Genomic DNA, 24,590 nt, shown 5'->3' with positions numbered 1-24,590 from the left:
GGCAAGTCAGAAGCCCAAGAGAGCAAGCCTATTGCACAGCCATATTTTAAGTCTTTGCTCATGTCACATCTTATATTCCATCTGCCAAAGCAAAGTCAGTGGCAAAACCCAACATCAGTGGGGCAGGATAGTATATTCTCCCACACTGGGAGAAGGATGGAAGTAAATTTTTGCTGAATGACAGTCTAATCCTTGATCCATTGTACACTCCAAGTTTGTTCTTGCCTCAGAAACTTTTTCCTTTCTGTTCTCTCTGCCTGGAATCTCTTCCAGATCTTCACAAACCTGCCTCCTTCTCCTTATTAAATCCTTAACTTACATGTTCCCTCTTCAGAGAGGCCTTAAGGCCCTTAGCCTTCACAAAGGCAGTCTTCCCTTTCTATCACACTTTATTGATACCTTGTACTACCTCGTGTTTACTGTCTGTAATCCTTCACTGTAGGATTTTGAAGGATAGGACATTATCTTGTTCACAGCAGGCTTCCAGTGCTTGGACAGACTGAGCACATACCAGGGGCTCAGTAAATATTTGTAGTTTCACCATTCGTCTGATTGTTATGTCTTAAACTACTGAAAATTATAGGCTTCAAACACTGTGGGTCCAAATATGCATCACCACATGTGGTAGGGTTAACCAAACGACCCATCACAATCTAAATTGATAATTATGGAGCTTAATTAACATTCATTTATAAGTAGTAATAACAGCAATTGAAAGCCATGATCAATTGAAGATAGCACTGATGATGTTGATACCAGTGTGTTCTTTCTGAAAATTGTGGGCCTTCTGTCTGTTCGCACATGTTCCTGCGCAGTAAGGGCTTTGAATGTTGGCAGGCATTTGCAGCCTTAGTAAAGTGGAAATGCTCTACTTTTAGGTGACTGATAGCGAATTATTGTACCTACGTAGTAGGTCACTATTAAGTAACCTTTACTTGTATATAAAAATAACTTTGAAGTGGGGTGTCACTCGTTCGTGAGAATTAATAAAAAGACCTTTATTTTTTAGTCGAGTTTGATACCTATCAAGAGAACCCTTATGGTTTACTACTGGGCAGTGTGTCTTAATTGGAGAATTACTGATCTAGTGCAGTGCCATCATCTTCTATGGCATTGAGGCTCAAAGCAGGGAATGATACGTGAGACACGTGGGTAGTAATGGTTGAATTGTGAACTTTTATCCTGGCTTTCTGACTCTGGGCTCAGGGTTCTTTTTTTTAGGGGGGGATATATAAGGTATTGATTTTTTTTTTTTAATTTTTATTGTGCTTTAAGTGAAATTTTACAAATCAAGTCAGTCTCTTACACAAAAACCCGTATACACCTTGCTACACACTCCCAATTACTCTCCCCCCAATGAGACAGGCTGCAATCTCCATCCACTCTCTTTGTGTCCATTTCGCCAACTTCTAACCCCCTCCACCCTCCTATCTCCCCTCCAGGCAGGAGATACCAACATAGTCTCAAGTGTCCACCTGATCCAAGAGGCTCACTCCTCACCAGCATCCCACTCCAACCCATTGTCCAGTCCAATCCCTGTCTGAAGAGTTGGCTTCGAGAATGATTCCTGTCCTGGGCCAACAGAAGGTCTGGGGGCCATGACCACCGGGGTCCTTCTAGTCTCAGTCAGACCATTAAGTCTGGTCTTACGAGAATTTGGGGTCTGCATCCCACTGCTCCCCTGCTCCCTCAGGGGTTCTCTGTTGTGTTCCCTGTCAGGGCAGTCATCGGTTGTAGCCAGGCACCATCTAGTTCTTCTGGTCTCAGGATGATGTAGTCTCTGGTTCATGTGGCCCTTTCTGTCTCTTGGGCTCGTAATCGCTTTGTGTCCTTGGTGTTCTTCATTTTCCTTTGATCCAGGTGGATTGAGACCAATTGATGCATCTTAGATGGCTGCTTGCTAGTGTTTAAGACCCCAGACGCCACTCTTCAAAGTGGGATGCAGAATGTTTTCTTAATAGATTTTATTATACCAATTGACTTAGATGTCCCCTGAAACCATGGTCCCCAGACCCCTGCCCCTGCTGCGCTGGCCTTCAAAGCATTCAGTTTATTCAGGAAACTTCTTTGCTTTTGATTTAGTCCAATTGTGCTGACCTCCCCTGTATTGTGTGCTGTCTTTCCCTTCACCTAAAGTAGTTCTTATCTACTATCTAATTAGTGAATGCCCCTCTCCCACCCTCCCTACCTCTCCCCTCTCGCAACCACAAAAGAATGTGTTCTTCTCAGTTTATACTATTTCTCAAGGTCTTATAATAGTGGTCTTATACAATATTTGTCCTTTTGCAACTGACTAATTTCACTCAGCATAATGCCTTCCAGGTTCCTCCATGTTAAGAAATGTTTCACAGATTCCTCATTGTTTTTTATTGATATGTAGTATTCCATTGTGTGAATATACTGTAATTTATTTATCCATTCATCTGTTGATGGGCACCTTGGTTGCTTCCATCTTTTTGCTATTGTAAACAGTGCTGCAATAAACATGGGTGTACACATATCTGTTCGCGTAAAGGCTCTTATTTCTCTAGGATATATTCTAAGGAGTGGGGTTGCTGGATTGTATGGTAGTTCTATTTCTAGCTTTTTTTTTTTTTAAATAATTTTTATTGTGCTTTAAGTGCAAGTTTACAAATCAAGTCAGTCTCTCACATATAAACTTATATACACCTTACTACATACTCCCATTTACTCTCCCCCTAATGAGTCAGCCCGCTCCCTCCTTCCAGTCTCTCCTTTCATGACCGTTTTGCCAGTTTCTAACCCTCTCTACCCTCCCATCTCCCCTCTAGACAGGAGATGCCAACACAGTCTCAAGTGTCCACCTGATACAAGTAGCTCACTCCTCATCAGCATCTCTCTCCAACCCACTGTCCAGTCCAGTCCATGTCTGATGAGTTGTCTTTGGGCATGGTTCCTGTCCTGGGCCAACAGTAGGTTTGGGGACCATGACCGCCGGGATTCTTCTAGTCTGTCAGATCATTAAGTCTGGTCTTTTTATGAGAATTTGGGGTCTGCATCCCACTGTTCTCCTGCTCCCTCAGGGTTTCTCTGTTGTGCTCCCTGTCAGGGCAGTCACCGGTTGTGGCCAGGCACCATCTAGTTCTTCTGGTCTCAGGATGATGTAAGTCTCTAGTTCACGTGGCCCTTTCTGTCTCTTGGGCTCATAATTATCTTGTGACCTTGGTGTTCTTCATTCTCCTTTGATCCAGGTGGGTTGAGACCAATTGATGCATCTTAGATGGCTGCTTGTTAGCATTTAAGACCCCAGACGCCACACTTCAAAGTGGGATGCAGAATGTTTTCTTAATAGAATTTATTTTGCCAATTGACTTAGATGTTCAGGGTTCTTTTTGTTCTCCCATTCCGGACCTCAGTGCAAAGAGAAAATGTCTTCACAAGGAAGAAGAATTTCTTACCTGTTTAAAGCCTGTTCACTCTAATTATTTAACTCATGATGAGTCTGTGAAGCAGGCAACGGCAGGCATTATCCTAATAAATAGGAGAGGAAACTGAGCACTGAGAGACTAGCTGTCATGGAGGCAGTTAGTGGCAGAGCCACACAAGAATCCAGGTCTCTTGGGTTAAGGAAGATGGCTGTGGTCATTTTGACTGTGGCTGCAGAGGGTGGGGTTGGCAGTAGGTAAAGCATACAACCTTTTGGACCTTTAGCTTTACTGTTTTCAGTGATCCATGGACTGAAGTTCTTTGAGAATCATTAGATAAATGTCTTCAAATGTTTCAAGAGCTTTAAGATTTTAAGGGAAAGGTGTTATGGACTCGTGGAAAGATATACTTTGTGATTAGGCAGATTTGGGTTAAAATCCTGGATGTCCACTTACTGGCTCAGTGGTCTTGGGCAAGTAACTTAACTACTCTAATCTCAGACTCTTCATCTGTAAAATGCGGACATTAATATCTTCCCTTCTTCAGGGATGAAGTAAGGAATGTAAGCATATGGCATATAATAATATATAAAAAGAGAAAAAAACAACAATCAGTTGCCATTGAGTTAATTCTGACTCATGGCAACCCCGTATGTGTCAGAGTAGAACTGTGCTCCATAGGGTTTTCCATGGCTGATTTTTTGGAAGTAGACCATCAGATCTTTCATTCAAGGCACTTCTGGGTGGACTCGAACCGTCAACTTTTTGGTTAGCTGCCAAATGTGTTAACTGTTTGTACTACCTGGAACTCCAATGGCACATAATAGGTACTTAATAATTAGTATGCATGCATTTATTTATTATTACATAAAGTAGAATTGAACACTACCTTTTTTTGATTCTATCATGTTTGCCAAGTGAAACCTTCAGATAAAGGATATCGAAGGTAGAATTTTATTTACGCAATGCATCCTAGATCATTTTTGGACCTGTTTTCTTGAGCTACTCATCAATACTTGCATTAGTTTATCTGTGGTGGTTTTGGTAAGTGAAAATCCAGGATGTATAAGACATACATCTCCCCCCACAAAAAAAGACCCATTGGTGTCGAGTCAATTCCAACTCATAGTGACCCTATGGGAGTAGAACTGCCCCACAGAGTTCCCAAGGAGTGCCTGGTGAATTCCAACTGCTGACCTTTTGGTTAGCAGCCGTAGCTCTTAACATTACGCCACAAGGGTTTCCATATAGCTCCCGGGGGTGGGGGGCGTTATTCCTGGTTCTACTCCATATACACTGCAGGCTGGAAAGGACCTTGAAAAGGCATTGATTCCATCCTCATGACTGAAGTCAACACCTGGTTCACTCCATTCCAGGCTGATAAAAATCTGTCACGGTGGCTCTTCAGTTATCTGATTCTTGCTCAACCCCCGTTAGTCTCCGAGATTGCCTTGTTCACAATTACGTGCCTGACTTCCTTCTTATAAAACACATGGCACATATAATAATAGTTTTGTGGAACAATTGAATATTGTTTCAGAATGATGGCTCTGCTGATGCAAGAGGGCAATTGAATATATTAAAATAGTGAGAAATTATTAAGTAATCTGTGTGGGAAATGTATCTACTTTGAGGTTCTGTGTATAAAAAGCTAATTATGTGGTCATGTGTGTTTGGGAATATTTTGTGTAGTATATTTTACTAGTAAAAATAGAATGTGTTGAATCCTTTGAAATAAGTGAACATGACTTTTTTCAGCAAGAAGAATGTATCTTGATCAGCAAGATAATAGGGAGTCTGAAAATGATGAAAAGGAAGAGCTGTTCAGTTTGGCATCCTTTCATTCAAAAGAGAAAGAAGGAACTGAAATGGAATTTGGAAGACATTTATGTAGAGGACAATGACTGGAGAGCATCTGGAAGTAAAAGTAATCTGAATATCAATGGGAAAACAGAGCCTGTGGGCTCCAGAACTTCTTGACCATGGTAGCTGTATGTGGTTTCTCTTGCTTGTGTAATTGGGATCAGTGTGTTGGTAACCCATGTGGTCCCACCTGTCCTGTGATTTGGCACAGCTGCGTGAAGGTAAGGCAGACCTGGACGTGGTGGAGTTTATGCTCTTAGCAGCCTTCTTGACTGGTTACATTGGTGAGCCTGAATTGCTCTCATTGCCCTTGCATTGCCATAGAGGGTTGAACATGTCCAAAAGTTAAGGCACCAGTATGTCAGTCCAGATACAAAGTCTTCTTTGCATGGCCAAAGTCTTTCCTCCTGACCTGCACACAGTGGAGTTAGCAAATGCAGTATTCCTTCAGTGATTTCCCATCGGTCTTGGGATTTAACCATAACTCTTCTCATGGTCTATGTGGTCTGGCCCCTGGCGACATGTCCAACAGTGTCTTACAACCCTTCTTTCCCCCTTTGTTCCTGGCAGTCCAGCCACATTGAGATTCTTTCATTTTTTTGAGTGCCTCATATTTCTTCATGCCTCTTGTGTTTAGGATTTGGGTATTTTGACTACAAATAACTGAAAGCTCACAGTCAACTAGCTTAAATAATAATAAAGGTTTACTTACTATCTCATATAACACACAAAAAAAGTCCTAAAATAGGGAAGCTCCAGATTGGTTAATTCAGAAACTCAGTGACATTCAACAAAAACGTAGTCTTTTCCACCCATCTTTTTTGTTCTACCATTCTCAGTATGTCAGTTTTGTTGTCCTTATGCATGCAAGATAGCTGTCACATTTCCAGGCATCACATGCAAACACCAAGTATCTAATAGCATAAGAGAACACATCTCTGGTGTATCTCTTATCAGCAAGAAGATATTACAAAGAAGTCAATTCTTAGCTTTCTTATTTTCAGGCTAAAACTATACCATAGTTTCATAAGATAAAATGAGCTCTGGATGAAGTACTGGGAGATCTAAGTTCTAATATTAGCTTTGACCTTTTGTCATCTGGATTAAGTTACTTAATTTCACTGGGTCCCTTTCTTTGTGTATTCATTGAAGGAATTGGACCAGATCATGCTTGAATGTACTGTAATTCTAATATCCATCCATCCATGTTATATTTGTATAATATGTTGTTTATTATGCCTAGCAATTATTCTAGGGATAGAATGGAGAACCAAACAAACAAGGTCCCTACTTCCATGGAGTTTATAATCTGGTTGGAGAGAGAGGCATTAAATACTTACACATAATCTAAGATTACTGTGTGAGTCAGAGTTATCTGACCTTGGTTGGGAGACCATTCTTGGTTTAGTTAGCTTTGGGAGCAAGCACAGGAGAAAAGGAATGTTACATAGAACAGTACAGATCAGGAGCTATGGTGGGCAAGAAATTGTTAGTGTCTTTTGGAAAAAAAAAGAAAATACAGTTTCCTATGTTAATTTTTTATGTTTCAGATTAAGTTGTAATATAATGTGACGAGAACAGGTCTTAAATGATTAGTTTGGTGAGTTTTTACAATTGTATACATTCATAAAACCATCACCCAAAAACAAGATATAGAACATTTTTATCATCTTCCTCCCTGTTCCCCCATTCCCTGGCTGCTTAGCTTTCCCTGCCCTTGGACTTCAGATGAATAGAATCATCATACGGTATATGTTCTCTCTCTCTCTTTTTCGATGGAATGGTACAAGTGAAAGAACTTAAGTGACTGTTGGTACAACTTATAGGAAGAGTAAAGGTAAACCCAAGAAGCACATACTGTGTAGGTGACTTCAGAAGTCACCCCTGTGGCTATGAGGAAGTCAGGCTAAAGCTTAGTTCTCTCCATCACCGCCTTCTAGAATGTGCTTGTCAAAGAGATACTCTGCCGGGCCAGATTGCAAGGTTCCCATCTTGTAAAAGTTGGTTATGTAGCAACTCTTTGATGGATTTCATCGGCTCATTCAGGTAATGCGTCTCAATGAAGTCACATTAAGTGGAAGTCATTTTTGTTGGTGTCCAGTTTGTACAGTTCCAGTAGTAACTGATGCTTCTTTCCAGTGTGACGCACACTCCATTACATTCAGCCCAGTCATTAAGGTCTGGTTTCTTGATATCATGAAGGAAGATTTGGTTACCTCTTTGATTGTAAGCTTTATCAGTTTCTCAGCATGTTTCCCGTCTTATGGGATTGGTGAAGAAAATATTTGGCAGAGCTTTTCAAAGCCACGTCATCAAGGTCAAAGTAGTAAGACATGGACAGGAAGATGTAGGAGACATAGAGCTCCAAGTTGATCTGGCGGTTGATGGTGGCCTTTAATTCCTGGTTGAAGTCCTGGCGCACCTGTGAGGAGGATTGGTTTTCATAGCAGGATGCTGACGAGAGGAGGAGGCAGCTGTGCAGGGCTAGAGCAGAGGCAGGGGTCTTGGGGTGTTCTGAGGGCACTGTAAGGAGGTGGGGTGGATCCAGGCACCATTAAAGCAGGAAACCATTGCAACTCTCTGTGAAGAACATCTGGCCAGTATTTACTCTTTTATATTTGGCTTCTTTTTGCAAGCATAATGTCTTTGAGATTTAGCTGTGTTGTTGCATGTGTCAGTGGATCATTCCTTTTTATTGACGATTAGTCTTCCGTTGTATGAATATACAGTTGTGTTAGTCATCTAGTGCTGCTGAAACGGGGATACCACAAGTGGATGGTTTTAACAAAGGGAAATTTATGTTCTCGCAGTCTGGTAGGTTACAAGTTCAAATTCAGGGTGTCGGCTCCAGGGGAAAGCTGTTTCTCTCTGTGAGCTCTGGAGGAAGGTCCTCATCCTCAATCTTCCCTTGGTCGAGGAGCTTCTCAGGTGCAGGGACCCCATATCCAAAGGACGTGCCCTGCTCCTGGTGCTGCTTTCTTGGTGGTATGAGGTTCTGAACTCCTGCTTGCTTCTGTCTTTTATATCTAAAGAGATTGTCTCAGACATAATCCAATCTTGAGATTGAGTCTGCCTCACTAACACAATTGCCACCCATCCTCCCTCGTAACATCATAGAGGCAGGATTTACACACATTTTTGAGGGGGACATAATTCAGTCCATGACAACAGTGAAACCTGTGAGAGCTGAAACTCGATGGGACTGCCTTGTTTTTTCATGTCCAGCAAGTTTTCCACCTTCGACAGGGTGCAGTTTTGCCACATTTCTATCACTCGTTTTTGTGGAAAATATAATCATGAGCCGCATAACGTTGGTTCAGGCAACGTCTGACTGCATGTAGGTCCACGGTCCCATAAGTTTATAATAGAGTTCAGAAATCTTGATTGGAGAACAGGATGTAGCGGACGTAACTGGACATAGCAAATGCAACAGCTTCCTGCATGCTGCCAAGTGTATAATGGTACAGTACATATATAACTTATATATGTTTTGATAGGCATAATAAATGCCTGTTTTACTGGCTGATGTATGTACTAACTGTACTTTCTGTTGTTATTTTAAGGCGGTTTCCCTACTTACAAATAAAAAGTTTACCCTATAACAGTGTATGCTTTGACTCGTCGGCAGCAGCATCCAGTCTCAAGTATTGCGTGTCTCTTGAGCATTGTAGCATTACCTCTCTGTTTAATTTTCTTTCAAAAATATTACTGTGAAGTGTTTCATGACTCCAAAACACAGCAAAACCAGTGCTAGTTGATAACAGCAACCAGAGGCAAAGGAAAAGTATCAGTTTGGTTGTTATTAAACAACCAAACCCAGTGCCGTCGAGTCAATTCTGACTCATAGCGACCCTATAGGAGAGAGTAGAACTGCCCCATAGAGTTTCCAAGGAGTGCCTGGCGGATTCGAACTGCCGACCCTTTGGTTAGCAGCCGTAGTGCTTAACCACTGTGCCACCAGGGTTTCCTATTAAACAACAGGAAGGTGGAAAATCAGTTCATGCTATTGCTGGCGATTTAGGCATGTTCGTACAACGTCCAAATCACGTAACATCCTATTTTACAATACCATGAATGTTAAGGGATGCATGACTATGTTTGAGTTTCCCTTCTCTGACAGGTTTCTACCTTACACAGGTTCTGGCTTTTGCAGGTATATTGTGTTTTAATTTCTTATGGGTAAATACTCGGGAGTGTAATTGCTGGGTCAGAAGGTATGTGTATGTATAACTTTATAAGGAACCACAAAGAGTTCTCCAAAGAAGTTGTTTGTTTCACAACCCATCATCAGAGTATGAGAGTTCCCTTGCTCTACATCCTTGTCAACATTTAGTATTTTCAGTGTCTTTTATTTTAGCCATGAGTCAGAAATGTCTTGATGACAACTCTTTTAATTATTATTATTTTATTTTAGCCATTCTTTTTTTTTAGAGTAGTGTATCTTACAGTTGTATCTTATTGTGGTTTTAATTTGTATTTCCCTGATGATTAATGTTGTTGAGCATCTTTTATTTTTTGGCCATTTCTGTATCTTTGTGAAAGGTCTGTTAAAGTCTTTGTAGGAGTTTTTAAAATATATTCTGGCTACAAGCTCTCTGTCAGGTATGTGTATTGCAAATATTTTCTCCCAGCTTCTGGCTTATCTATTCATATTTTTGCTAGTGTTTTTCATGAGCAGAAATTTAAAATGTTGTTGCAGTCTAATTTATTTCTTTTTCTAGTGTGATTAATTTTTTTTTGTCTTGTTTAAGATATCTTTACCAACCCTACCAAAAAACCAAACCCGTTGCGGTCGAGTCAGTTCCGACTCATAGTGACCCTATAGAACAGGGTACAACTGCCCCATACAGCTTCCAAGGAGCACCTGGTGAATTCGAACTGATGACCTCTTAGTTAGCAGCCGTAGCTCTTAACCACTAAGCCACCAGGGCTTCCTTACCAACGCTAAAGTCGTGAAAAAAGTTTATGTTCTCTTCTAGAAATTTCATTGTTTCAACTTTGATGTTTAGGTCCTCGATGCATCTTGAATTAATTTTTGTATGTGTTGCGAGAAAAAGATTGAGGTTTTTATTATTATTATTATTTTTTATACAGCTATCCTGATGTTTCAGCACCATTTGTTAAAAAGACTTTCTTTTCTGTATTTTACTGACTTGGTGCCCTTGTCAAAAATTATTTGACTGTTGATGTGTGGGTTTATTTCTGTACTCTCCACTCTGTCCTACTGATCTGCGTCTCTATTCTTGTGTTAATACCACACTCTTGATTACAGTAGCTTTATACCCAAAACAAACGCGCTGCCATCAAGTCGATTCAGACTCATAGAGACCTTATAGGATGGATTAGAACTGCCCCATAGAGTTTTCAAGGAGGGCTTGGTGCATTTGAACTGCTGACCTTTTGGTTAGCAGCCACCAGGGTTTCTGTTGCTTTATAGTAAGTCTTAAAATCAAATAGTGTTTATGCTTCAACTTAGTTTTTTTTTTTTTCCCAAGATTATTCAACTATTCTAGATCCTTTTCATTTTAATTTACATTTTCGGATCAGCTTGTCAGTTTCTTAAAAAAATCTTGTTGAGATTTTGCTTGGTGGTGGTGATGGTGGTTGCTATTTTTAGTCGATTCTAACTCCTGACGACCCCATGTGTCCCGAGCAGAACTGCTTCATAGCGTTTTTAATGCAAATCACCAGGCTTGTTTCCGAAGTACCTCTGGGTGAGTTCAAACCGCCAGCCTTTCCAGTTGTCAAGCGCTTCATCGTTTCCACCACCCAGAGGTTCCATTGCTATTTTGATTGGGATTGCATTAAGTCTATATATCAATTTGGGAATAATGCATATCTTAAAAATACTGAATTTTCCAGCCCATTAATGTTATATATCTCTCTATCAATTTAAGTCTTTTAAAATATTTTTCAGCGTTGTTTTGTAGCTTTTAGTGTAGAGATATTGCACATCTTTTGTGGATTTATTATTAGATATTATATTTTTATGGTATTTTAAATGGTATTGTATTTAACTTTCAATTTTAAATTGTTTGTTGCTATTTTATAAAAATACAATTAACTTTTATATAGTTAGCATTTATCTTGAGGCCTTGCTAAATCTACTTACTTCTTCTGGTTTTTTTTTTTTTTTTTTTTACAAATTCTATAGGGTTTTCTTTATTCACAGTCATGTCATCTGCAAATAATGGCAGTTTTACTTCTTTCCTTCCAATCTTTTCTCTTTTATTTATTTTCTTGCTGCGTTGATTAGGACTTCTAGTACAGTGTTGAATAGATGTGGTGACAGTGGAACATTTTTGCTTTGTTCCCAATCTTAGAGTGAAAGTATTCAATGTTTCACCATTAAGTATGATGATGTTGACGTTAGTTGCCGTTGAGTTGATTCTGACTCATGGTGACAGTTGGCTCCAAAGAGTTTTCAGGGCTGTGACCTTTTGGGAGGAGATCACTGGCCTGTCTTCTGAGGTGCTTCTGGGTGGGTTTGTACCTGTAGGTTTTTTTGTAGATGCCCTCCCTCAGAATGAGGAAATTATCATGCTTGTTTGCTGAGAGTTTTTTTTTTTTTTTTAATTTTAATCACGAATGATTGTTGCATTTTTCCAACTTATTTTTCTGTATCTATTGAGACAAGTTGGTGCCAACTTTTGCTTTAGTCTGCTTTGGGAGCAGTCATTTCAACAGGAAAAACTGTGGGATGGGAAAAATTTACAAATATCTCATGGACAAATGGCAAAGGAAAACTGGCTCTTCTGTCAGAATTTTTTATATTAAATAAAGTTATAACTGGTGAGACCATAAAATTGTTTTCCACCCAAATTATTGTCCTTAACCACAAAATTCTAGAAGAACATCCAATGTACCAGAACCATGGTTTTAAGATCTTATTAATAACTATGTTTAGGGTAAGTAGAAGAGAAAGGAGGGAATGGGCACCATGACTGAAATAGAAGGTATAATGTTAAGAGATGGTACAGATACTTTCTCTCATTGGTTCAATCTTTTCTTCTAGAAGAATGATCTTAATACAGGACAGTATGGGGCAAACAGGGCTCATAGGAAACCAAAGACCAAGTTGTTTATAACATGGAAAAAAACCAAACCCGTTGCCATCAGGTCAATTCCAACTCACAGCGACCGTATAGGACATAGTAGAACTACCCCATAGGGTTTCCAAGGAGTGGTTGGTGGATTCGAACTGTAGCCTGAGCTCTATTAACCACTGTGCCACCAGAATTCCTCCAAAAGTGCTTTAAACAAGTTCTAGTCCTGGAGGCCTGATGAATCTCATCCAGAGAAATGGAAAGAACTTTGTTCTGATCATCAAGCTTTTGTGATCTAAGGGAAGTCAGGAAGAATGAGGGAGATGCTGAAAGGCTGGATAATTGTTCTTATTATCATTATTTTTTTATGAAGAAAATGTGGATTCCAGAAAATATAGGTTAGTGATCCTAATATCTCTACTTGGCAAAATTCTGTATTTAAAAAAAATTTTTTAAACAGGTGGGAACATTAGAAATCGTTGACTTACCTGGAGCTGGTTCAAGAATCCATCAGATGTCACCTTTCTCTGATAATGTCTCTGACTCTGGAAGGCAGAATTAGTTCAGTTTAGTCTTTGTGCTTCTACATTAATCATATTTGGCTCTAGCTCTGACCACCCATTTTCTTGTAATTTGTGTCCTCACATGTCTGTCTTCTTCTGTAGACTACTTGTTCAAAGCCAGAGCCAAGTCTGTTCTCTGTTGTATGCTTGAGCTTAGCACAGTGCCTAGAACTGTGAAAACGCACCATAAATGTGTGATAAATTACGTGGCGGGAATGCCAAACTCACATTTTTTAAAGAATCTAATGTACCAGCCAAACTCTTACTTGCAGTGGATTAATAGCCAGCTGAAAATGGCTTGAGTAGAAAGAAATGTAATTGGCTCATACAACCAATGTTAAGAGTAGAAATGGCCTGAGCACCTAGATCCAGGTGCTCCAGTGATATCAGGACTTAGTCTCCCTTTCTCTCCGTATCTCTGCTCTGCTCTGTTTTGGGCTGGGTACATGTAGGCAGGTGTTCCATCTGGGGAGTTAGGTGGTCCCTGGGACCCTAGGTTTACATTATATTGCCTCAAGAACCCCAGTGAAAAAAGTTTTCCTTTTTCCTAATAAGTCAGGCAAAAATCCTGGGATTGTGTCTTATTGGCCTGGCATGGATTGTAGACCCATTGCAGAGCCAAATACTGTGGCATTTGGATGAATTATGCTGACTGGCCAGACCTGGGTCATATCTTTACCTGTGATGAAAGCGGGTGGCAGCCACATCTGAACCATCTGGACTAAAAGTAGGTGAGTGGGTGGTTCTAAAGGAAAACCATGATGTAGTTATGAAAAGAAAGGGGTGGGTGGATATTGGGTGATGAGCAAGAAAAAAAGTCTAAGAACCTCAGGTTCTGGACTAGTCCATCCATTGTCATTTTGCAGACAAGTATGCTTTGATTTCAGTGAGGCCTTTAACACCATCTCCAAGGATGTTCTTTGGACAAGATGGTTAAATGTGAGCCTGCTAATAATATAGTTAGGTGGATTTATAGTTGGCTGAACAAACATACTCTAAGAGTGTTTATTCATGAGTTGATGTTGACTGGAAGGTTGGTTCCCAGGATTGTGCGTCTGCTTTTGCATAATCCTTTCTGGGCTGGCATTCTTCATCAGTGACTTAGATGAAGACATCACAGGTGTATTGATCAAACCTTTTAGGTCAACGGCTCATGGACTTTTAGATTTCAAAATCTAGTAAAGTTGCAGAAAAAATATTAGGAAATGATGCAGGATCTCCAACTTTTTATTTTTGCCAAGTAACGGCAGAAATATATTAACTGTCATCTGTTCATTTCACCATGATTTCATTAAAAAGGATATCTTAATATCAAAAAAGGAAGAAAGACATGCTTTCATAATAAAAGATAGACCTTCCCAAGAAAGGATGGTTGGCTGTCTTATACTGAGATTGAAAGGAAATAATGTACAGGTGTAATTCGTTTTATTGAGCTTCGCTTTATTGGGCTTCACAGATACTGCGTTTTTTACAAACTGAAGGTTTATGGCAACCCTGCGTTAAGAAGTCTATCGGCGCTGTTATTCTAATAGCATGTGCTCACTTCCCTGTCTCTGTGTTACATTTTTGTAACTCTCGCAGTGTTTCAGACGTTTTCATTGTTGTTATATCTGTTACGGTGATCTGTGATCAGTGATCTTTGATGTTTCTATTGTAATTGTCTGGAGCACCATGAACTGCACCTGTGTAAGACTATGAACTTAATCGATAAATGTGTGTGTTCTGACAGCTCCATTGACCAGCCGTTCCCAGGCTCTCTTCCTCTCCTCAGGCCTTCCTATTCCCTGATACGTGACAATATTGAAATTAAGCCAATTAATAACCGTACAGTGGCCTCTAAGTGTTCAAGTGAAAGGAAGAGTTGCACATCTCTCCCTTTAAATCAAAAGCTACAAATGATTACGCTTAGTGAGGAAGGCATGTCGAAAGCCAAGACAGGCTGAAAGTGAGGCCTCTTGTTGGCCAAGTTGTGAATGCAAAGGAAAAGTTCTTGAAGGAAAGTAAAAGTGCTACTCCAGTGAACACACGAATAATAAGAAAGTGAAACAGGCTTGTTGCTGATATGGAGAAAGTTTTAGCCGTCTGAATAGAAGATCAGATCAACCACAGCACTCCCTTAAGCCAAAGCTTAATCAGAGCAAGTCCCTAACTCTCTTCAATTCTATGAGAGCTGAGAGAAGTGAGGAAGCTGTAGAAGAAAAGTTTGAAGCTAGCAGAGGTTGGTTCATGAGGTTTAAGGAAAGAAGCCATCTCAGATTCGTCAGCCCTGCAACCACGTGAATCAGGAGAAGCCTCTAGCCTGATGCCTGACCCATGGATTTGGGACTTGCCAGCTTCCACAGCTGCATGAGCCATTTCCTTGAGATAAATCTCTCTCTATGTATTTATACATACACTTCACTAGTTTTGTTTCTCTAGAGAACCCAGCCTAAGACAATAGATTAGTCATTTTATGGATTTAAATTTGACAGTGCATCGTAACTTGGAGATTTCACATCATCTTGACTGTGGACTTGTTGCTTTTGTTTTTTTAGACTTTTTGGAAAGTTCAGATTCACATAGGTCTACTGACAAAAATAGAAGAAGAGCTCTCTTTATGCTATTTCACTCAATTCAGATATTTTGCCTTCAACCAAGAGGTCTGGAAACTTCTCTACCCCAACCCACACATGTGCACATCTCTGTTCTGACAGAAGTCAGCCATCTCTCCTACCTTCCTTTCCCCACAAGGCAGGGAGGAAGCTGTGGTACTTGGCCCATGAGGTGTGCAGGGAGGATGATGGGGGGTGCTACTGCCCAGGGGGGCTCTACTGCCCAGAAGGCTGCTCTTACCTCAGGCACTTGCCAAAGACCCTGTTCATCTCAGTGAAGCAGGAAGGAAACCAGCAGAGAGGGATACTGTAAACTGGCCAAGCCCCAACCCCACTCCTCAGCCCAGCAACTGTTTGTAGTGCCCCATTGGGGAGCTGCTGCTAGAGGTGAAATAGAGCTTGGAGGAAGAGCCCCTTCACTGCATGTTAGAATCAAGGTTCTCAGCATCTCCACAGGGGAGCCATGAACTGTCATGGACAGGATGGAATATTGTAGGGATTAATATAAAAGTTCTTCCCAGTGATTCAGAGCCTCAGCTGCACAAGAACCAGCCTATCTTGAAAGCAGTTCATGTGAAAAAGACCTGTGGTTTTTAATTGACTGAAGTTCAGTAAGACCCAGCTGTGAGATTTTTCTGCCAGAAGAGCCTAGGTCATCAATCTTAGGCCACCTTAATAGGGACATAACGTCCAGATCATGGGAGATGATAGATCCGCTAGAGCAGGATTATTGATATTTTGGACCCGGCATTTCTTTGTTGTGGGCTGCTGCTTTGTGCATTGTAGGATGTTTAGCAGCGCCCCTTGCCTCTACCTGATAGATGCCAGTAGCACCTCCCCCACCACCTATGACAACTAAAAATATCTCTAGACGTTGACAAATGTTGCCTTGGGTTGCAAAATTGCTTCCACTTGAAAACTACTGCATTGTGGGTTGGGTGGCACAAATGGTTAAATGCTCGGCTACTAACTGAAAGGTTGGCAGTTCAAATTCACCTAGAGGTATCTTGGAAGAATGGCTTGGCCATCTACTTCTGAAAGATCATAGCTGTTGAAAACCATATGGACTGCAGTTCTACTCTGAAACACACGGGGTCACCATGAGTCAGAATCCACTTGAGGGCAACTGGTGTAGTGTTTTGGTTTTGGACTTGTTGGGTAACAGCCCAGCAGCACCTGAACCCAAGGTCAGCCGCATCTCTAAGAGACCGAAGAAAGACTCTGGAACCAGCAGTCATGACATATAATTTATTTGGTAAGCTTTCTTACAGGACTGTGGCCCAGAGTGGCGGCTGGACCAGGTTAGTGCTCCGCAACCACCTAGCAAGGGACACAAACTTATATACGATTACAGCTGGGACCAAGGCTCATTGCTTTTCTCCCCCGTTCTTGGGCAGTCAGTGTTCCCAGGAACTTCACGTCCAGGCCCAGGTGTTTTACCTCCTGTTGCTAAGGCATTCCTCGGCCTTGGCCGCTGGCCCAGTCATGCCACTCCCAGCGCTGTACCTGAGCCTGAGCCCATCCCGAATTCATCCCCAGCGTGCTTTGGGGGAGAGCAAAGCTGATTCCATTAGGAGAGGATGCATATAGCTGAATAGCATTACCTTACTCTGCACCCCTGCATACCTTCTTAATGTCCTTGCAATCTTCTGCGATAGCCCTCGGATTTGGTATGCAGAGGAGCATTGCAAAACCAGACCACATACTCAGTATAACCAGCAACAGAGGAAAAGACATAGTAATAAGAGTCCCAATATCACCCAGAAGGCTGTCTACCAGGTGGATGAAAGGGATTGCAGCCAGCTGGAGATAGGATCAGCAGCGTCACGTTTGATAGAAGTGATGTGTTGCTGCAAGTCTTGCAGAGCCAAAGACACATTTTTTAGAGGCAACATTCAGTTTTTTTCATGGCACAAGCGCCACCCTGGGTGGTGGTCAGGATATGAAGGGCCATCCTGCTCTGAAGAACAACCTTCTGTATTTGTTGAGTCTCCATTCAGAAGGGTGATAGCCCACCTGGTGTTGTTAAGTGCAGCTATGGTATGTCTGGCTAGCACCTCTACCTGCCACTCCACATCTATAGTGGTGGCCTGGGGTGAGAACAGGAACAAGGGACAAAAACCACCATGATGTGTGCTGGTATCTGTGCTGGGCTATTTCAGTTTGCCAATTGCTGGGAACATTGGGGAGGGTGGTATAAATATTAGCAGCTATGTACAGTCGCCCCCAGATGCAGCGCTCCACCCAGTTGTAGGGCAGTTACAGCCACCCATGCAAACCACATGTCCAAAGCACCCCTTGGGGTGATGGGTATGCCCCTGCCCATAGGCTTTGCTTTTGTTTCCCTAACCAACTTTTGGCAACAACTAGCAGGGTTCTAGCATACTGTTGTTGGGAGTCCAACCTGTCACTCTGAGGGGACGAGAGGTTTTAGTCCCATTCTGACACTTAGCGAAGGGGAACTTGGCTTTTTATAAGGACTTGGTTCTATTTGCAGTAGGGCATTGTATACTGTACGTGACTGTTTCTTTAACATGCTGTACCTCTCTTTTGCTCCTTGCCACAACTGGGACCAAAATCCCAGTGGCACTCTCTTGTTGCTTTGCCATTGCCGCAGGCCCCACTCATATAGGCTATGTCCAATTTGCACAGCTGACCCTGCATTAACACTCTTGAGCCTGTATTTGTTTTATAGCTTCTGGGTGGGGGTAGGCTTGGACCTTATCCATCACCACTTCAGGCATCACTTGTGTCTTACCTGACCAGATAACACCCAAGTACTTGACGGACAAGCCAGGTCCCTGCATTTTTCTCTCGTTCACTGCCCATCCCCGTGACTGGAGGTGCGTGACTACTTCACAAGGTGCAGTCTGTAAAGAAGCAAACAAGTCAAAGGTCAGCATGACATCATCAATATAGTGGAATACGGCCACCTCAGCAGGGGGAATCCACCGCTTGAGGTCAGTGGTAACCATGCCATGGCATATGGTAGGACTATGCAGGTACCCTTTTGGCAGCACGGTGAAAGTCCACTGCCTCACCTCTCAGCTGAAGGCAAACTGATCCTGGCTGTCTGAGTGTAGAGGGATGCTAAAGAAAGCATTAGTCAAGTTGAGCACAAAGTGTTAAGTGCCCAGTGCCTCCCCCATTTGCCCCATCATCTGCGCGATGTTGGGTACAGCTGCAAACAACGGGGGAGCCACCTTACTCAATTCCCAGTAGTCTACTGTCATTCTCCAGGAGCCATCCGGCTTGCGTATTGGCCAGACAGGACTACTGAAGGGGCTCTTGGCTGGTCTCAGAATCCCCACTGAATGTAGCTCCTGAACGGCCTCAGTGATTTCTTGGTGCCCACCAGGGAGGCAGTACTGCTTAAGGGCCATGACCCGAGCTGGGGAGTGCAACTGCACAGGGAACCATTTAGCATTACCTTGTACTACAATTTTTGTGGCTCTTGCTTGCAGGTGGTACTCACCGGAGGTTTGCAGCTCCAGCCCCAACAAGATAATCTCTGCCCAGAATGTATTCCAGTATCGGTCCTATGTATACTTGGTAGGCCTTTGGGGGTAGCCTTCCAATCTGTAGCACTTGTTTGATTTGACGCACCCTGACGGCCCCACCCCTGTACCATCAATAGCTGTTAGTGGCCCTTTAAACCTATCTGGGTTATCGTACATCAGGGTGCATTCTGCTCCAGTGTCCACCAAAGCCAAAACATGTTGCTTGTTAGTGGGGGTCCAGTGTGTGATCATTTCAATGTGTGGTCACTGGTCCCCTATCACCCAGTGGAGGGCTTCCAGTACCTGTGGCATACCTTGACCACACCCCTAGTTGAGGGATGAGGGAGACTCTCACTCCTTGGCGTGGGAAGCCTTAGGCTTGGGCTTCTCTTGTTGGCGCTGGTCAGTGCCTTTGTGGAACCCAGATCTTTTGTCAGGAACAACTCTACACCAAAGAAACACATTTTATAAAATAGACAGTTTGATCAAACATATGGCACAAATAAGAAATGCCCTTGCAGGGAACTGAGTTGAGACCCCAGACTGCTTGTCCGAGATGCATGGTCCAGGCTGGAGTTGTCTTGTCCCCTCCCATCAGCCATTTAAACCTGTCCATTGAAGTGCCCAATTGTGCCTATGTCTTGGGGTGATAAAGAATGTGAAGAATTCATTCAAGATCTAGTGAAAGCCCCTGTACAGGATAAAAAGCCCCGATATGATTTACCTGCCAAGAACACCCTGGCCTGTTGGCTCGGGAATCTGTCCCTGCACAGGTTTTAGCCTTGGCCAGGGTCTCGTAGGTGGGTCAGATTTCCTGTGCTATCTAGTGTTTTTTGATGACAGTGGCAGTCCATGCGTGTAGACCCAGTCTAGGATGGTATGTGAATCTCCATGGGTGGTCCTCTCTTAAATCCAGGAGGTGGTCGATTGCACCATCTCTTTACTCTGGAGAAGACAATGCTTCAGCCTCTGCAGTCAGCTGGTAAGACCAGTCTACTTGTTGACTCTTTTCCACTCTCAGCATAGGGGCTTTTCTGATGACTATCCACACAAGTAACAAAAGCTTCTCAGGAGCAGAACTAATTTTGTTATTATTATTTTTTTGTCAAGATGTCTCATTTCTATATGGGTTTGCTTTATATGTCAGTCCGAGGGTTGTCAGCGGCCAGACTGAATGGCCAGGCTATTAGCTATAGCCCATGTCACAGTTTCCTTGTGCCCCTCTAGAAACAGCTCTAACTGCAGCAATTCTCATCAGGACTTGGAGGCAAAACTTTACAAAGGTGTGCATTAATACATCAACATCATCAGTACGTACAATATGGGTCTGTAGGGTCCTCAAGGGACTTATCCATAGTCAGGCTGGGGCAAGTGTCTCAATGATAGTGACCTCAGACCCAAAGTATACCTCACTGGACTTTAATTGTAAAACAAGGCCTTTGCTTCTTACTGGTGACAGAGAAATTAGGCTTAATCCTCAATCTTAATTATTTCTGTGAAAGAAGATCTGGGTAAAGTTGGCAAAGCCTTCACTCATTTGTGGGGCCACACCTCCACCACACCAAGTGCAAGCATGGGTCCAACCCAGTTGCCTGGTAACCGGGGGGTGGGCCTCCCCCTTTTAGTTGTCCCCTTACCATTGCAGCTGCAGCTAGGTTGCTATGCAGTTATCTTGGCGGGGGCAGCTGTTAGAGAATTCTGAGGTCTCTTTAAGGTCGCCCAACACAAACTATCTTTAAAGGCTTTTTTATTCCTTTTTTTCCCCTGCTGTTTTAACTCTTGCTTTGTACTGGGTGTTACAGGCTGTTCTCAGAGCCAGGGACCTGTTTAGCCCCTCCAGCTAGCTCCAGTCCCATGCTCTGCTGATTGAGCTAGCCAGGCTTCACTGGCCAACCTGGGATCTCTCCCATAGAAAAGCATACGGGCCAGACCTCCCCACAAAGAGGTTGCTGGCCACCCCGGGATTTCCCCCAAAGATGCCACTTGGTTCCACAAATGGGACACTAACGTTTCAGTGGAGGAGGAATATGCTGCATGCAAATCCTGCAATTGCAGCTCTGCTTCCAGCTGCCTAGTTAGGGCCCTAGTGCCTGGCTGTGCATTGGACACCCCTCTCAGTGCTGCCAGTAGAAGCCAACACACACTAGCCGCCTCAGCATGGCAATCTGGCTTTCACTTTGGGGTCTCCAGCTGACATAGCATATCTTCAATGTCCTTAGGCATTTTCGGGGCATCCCCGTACTCATGCAGTGGGCTCCAGCTATGCAAGATAGGCACGACCCCCCACCCCAATGGAGGATGGGGCCATCTGACCCCTCCCCCATGTGGAGGACAGGGGCCACCCAACCTCCCCCCCCACAGAGGATGGGGGCCATCCCGGGATTCCTCCCGTCGAGGTCCCTCCCCCCCCCATATGTCTGGTGCTCATAGAGGTTTCCTCAGTCTCCTGACTGGCTCGCCAATTGTTCGGTAACAACCCAGCGGCACCTGAACCCAAGGTCAGCCGCATCTCTAAGAGACCGAAGAAAGACTCTGGAACCAGCAATCATGACATATGGTTTATTTGGGAAGCTTACTTACAGGACTGTGGCTCGGGGCAGTGGCTGGACCAGGTTAGTGCTCCGCAACCACCTAGCAAGGGACATAAGCTGATACACCATTCCAGCTGGGACCAAGGCTCATTGCTTTTCTCCCACGTCTTTGGGCAATCAGTGTTCCCAGGGACTTCACATCCAGGCCCAGATGTTTTCCTTCTTGTTGCTAAGGCATTCCTCAGCCTTGGCCGCTGGCCCAGTTATGCCTTTCCCAGCATTGTACCTTAGCCTGAGTCCATCCTGAATTCAACCCCAGCATGCTTCGGGGAAAAGCAAAGCTGATTCCATTAGGAGAGGATGCATATAGCTGAATAGCATTAGCCTACAGGACTCTACTCTGCCTGTGTCATGTATGGAGCTTGTATTTGGTTCTTGGCTCCACATTTTAGGAAAAATTATCACAACTGGATTACCAGAAGAGGGAGATGGACAAGGCTAAGCCATTTGAAAGCCATGTCATTTGAATATTGGAGAACTAAGAATGTTTAGACTGAAAGAGAAAAAACTTGGGTAGTGCTAGTGAGAGAACAGTGAGTTGGGGAGTGATAGCCCAGCTTTAAATCTGTCTTTCCTTCTTTTTTTCTCCATCACGCTTATGGATTGAATTGTGTCCCCTCAAAATATGTGTCAGCTTGGCTAGGCCATGATTCCTAGTATTGTGTGATTGTCCACCATTTCGTCGTGATCTGATGTGATTATCTTATGTGTTGTAAATCCTAACCTCTGTAATGTTGATAGGGCAGGATTAGAGGCAGTTATGTTAATGAGTCAGGACACAATCTATAATTAGGTTGTGTCTTGAGTCAATCTCTTTTGAGATAAAAAAGAAAGAATCGAGCAGAAAGGAAAAGAACCTTATACCACCAAGAGAGAAGTGCTGAGAGTGGAGTGCATCCTTTGTACCTGGGGTCCCTGCTCCAAGAAACTCCTAGACCGGGGGAGATTGATGACAAGGACCTTCCTCTAGAACCAACAGAGAAAGAATGCCTTCTGTGGGAGCTGGTGCCCTGAGTTTGGACTTCTAGCCTTCTAAACTGTGAGAGAATAGATTTCTATTTGTTAAAGCCATTGGCTTGTGGTATTTCAGCTGCAGCAGCACTAGAAAACTAAGACAGTCTTTCCTTTTTTCCCTTCCTTACTTCTGTGGCTTTATTCTCCTTTCTGCCCAGTATTATCTTCCTATCACTGGGTACAGAGGGGACTGCGCTTGCGATAATTCATGACCTTAGGTAAATTCCATCCTCCAGGCTCAGTAGGAATGGTGAGATAAGGCTGCTTATGACCCTTCAGATTCCTACTGGTCAGTCTCAGCTGGGCTCTTACTGTTTCTTTTCAGTGGTTATATATCTCAAATTCCTCCCTATCCCAGGATGCTTTCCAGTAGTTATTTCAAACCATTTCACCCTTTTTATCTGGCCCGCTCCTTTATTCTTCTATTACACTGGTTATACCTTGCCTTTATTTTACTAAAAAGTGATTGAGGCTCTCCAAAATGAATTTACTAAGCTCTTTTCCCTCCAGAATTTTATCCTATCATCACCTGCCATCTTCTCCTTTAGGCTTGGCCTCTGAGGGCTGTGTTATCTTCTTCCTTTCTAAAGATAACTATGCTGCTGGAATCAGGGATCACACCTCCTGCCTCCAGAACCTTGAGAGTCGTACCTTCCCTTTCCTGCAATTTTGATCTCTTCCTTCTGTTTCCCATTAACACGCCCATCTCTCTCCTTCCTAAAACCAAAAACAACCTCTCATCCTCATTTCCTCTTACACCAGCGTTAATCTCTTTCTTTCCTAGTCCATACTCACTCTGGCCAGCACTGTTCTTCCACAGAACCCATCATAGAATTACCCTTCTCAGAATGTGGCCTGAAGAATCCAAACCCCTTAGCATGACATTTGAGACCTTCCATGAATCTAGCTCCAACTCACCTTTCTGTTCTTATCTCTCACTACGTTGCTTTCCTGATTCTAAGCTCTGCCCATCCTACTTGCTGATCCTTGAGCATATGTTGCATTTTCATGATGCTAATCTTTTCTTCTGGTAGCTTGTCGGCCAGAGATGCCCTTGTCTCCATTCCAACCTCTGACTTTCTTCATATGTGCAGCATCTTTGCTTTACCCATCTCTGATGACCTCAGTTGAAATTAAATGGGTTCTTCCTTCTGTAGGATGTAGCATATTCCTTGAAATTTTATTTAATTCACATTTTATTCTGCCTCATTTTGCAGTTTGTCTTTCTACCTCCTCTGTTAGGATGTAAGCTTCTGTGGGGCGGGACTCCATCTTTTCATGTATGGTTCTCTCCCCGGGCTTTGCAAATTTGAGCATCTACTATGCAAGAGGTTTTAGATTTATTTTGTAGAGAAAGAGAGGGCAAAAGTAGGACCAACAGTTGAAAGTTCTTGATTTTGACTTAAGCTAAGGAGAGACATTTTGAATTAGAAATGATCAACAATGGAGTGGGTTTCTTCAGGAGGTAGCGAGTTTTTAAACAGAAGCCAAGAAGACCATCTCTCAGAGACATTAATTGGTAGGAGATAGGGACTAAGACAGACTAGGAAGAAAGGCCTGATGATATGTTCCCAAGAAATCATCCAGTGAGAACCCTATGGATCAAAATGATCTGATCTCATTGTGCATGGTGTCACTATGAGTTGGGGGCTGATTCAGTGGCAGCTAATAACAACAACAAAGGCAAGGTTTCTCAATCTTGGCATTATTGACATTTTGGGCTGGATAACTCTTTGTTCAGGATGATGATGCTGTCCTGTGCATTGTTGCTTGTTTAGCAGCATCCTTGGCCTCTACCCACTAGATGCCAGTAGCACTCCCTTAGTTGTGACAATCAAACATGCCTCCAGGCACTGCTGAATATTTCCTGGGGGGGCATGTTCCTCCCCCCCACCCCAGTTGAGAACCACTACTTTAGTGTCCTTTCTATCAGTGAGAATCTGTGAAGGTAATGTTTTGTTCTATGTTCTATGTAAGAAAACCAAACAAACCAAACCTATTGCCATTGAGTGGGTTCCGACTCATAGCAACCCTAT

At 42.9% G+C, this 24,590-nt stretch overlaps 1 pseudogene; it reads right to left on the bottom strand.

Moving 5' to 3' along the window:
* Positions 1–7,138: 7,138 nt before the first annotated feature.
* On the bottom strand, positions 7,139–18,832 carry LOC135232138 (ferritin heavy chain-like; annotated as a pseudogene).
* Between the last annotated feature and the right edge of the window lie 5,758 nt (positions 18,833–24,590).

The sequence above is a fragment of the Loxodonta africana genome, chromosome 7 (genome assembly GCF_030014295.1).
Source record: "Loxodonta africana isolate mLoxAfr1 chromosome 7, mLoxAfr1.hap2, whole genome shotgun sequence".
NCBI classification, from domain to species: Eukaryota; Metazoa; Chordata; class Mammalia; order Proboscidea; family Elephantidae; genus Loxodonta; species Loxodonta africana.
This window is presented reverse-complemented; position numbering and strand designations above follow the sequence as displayed.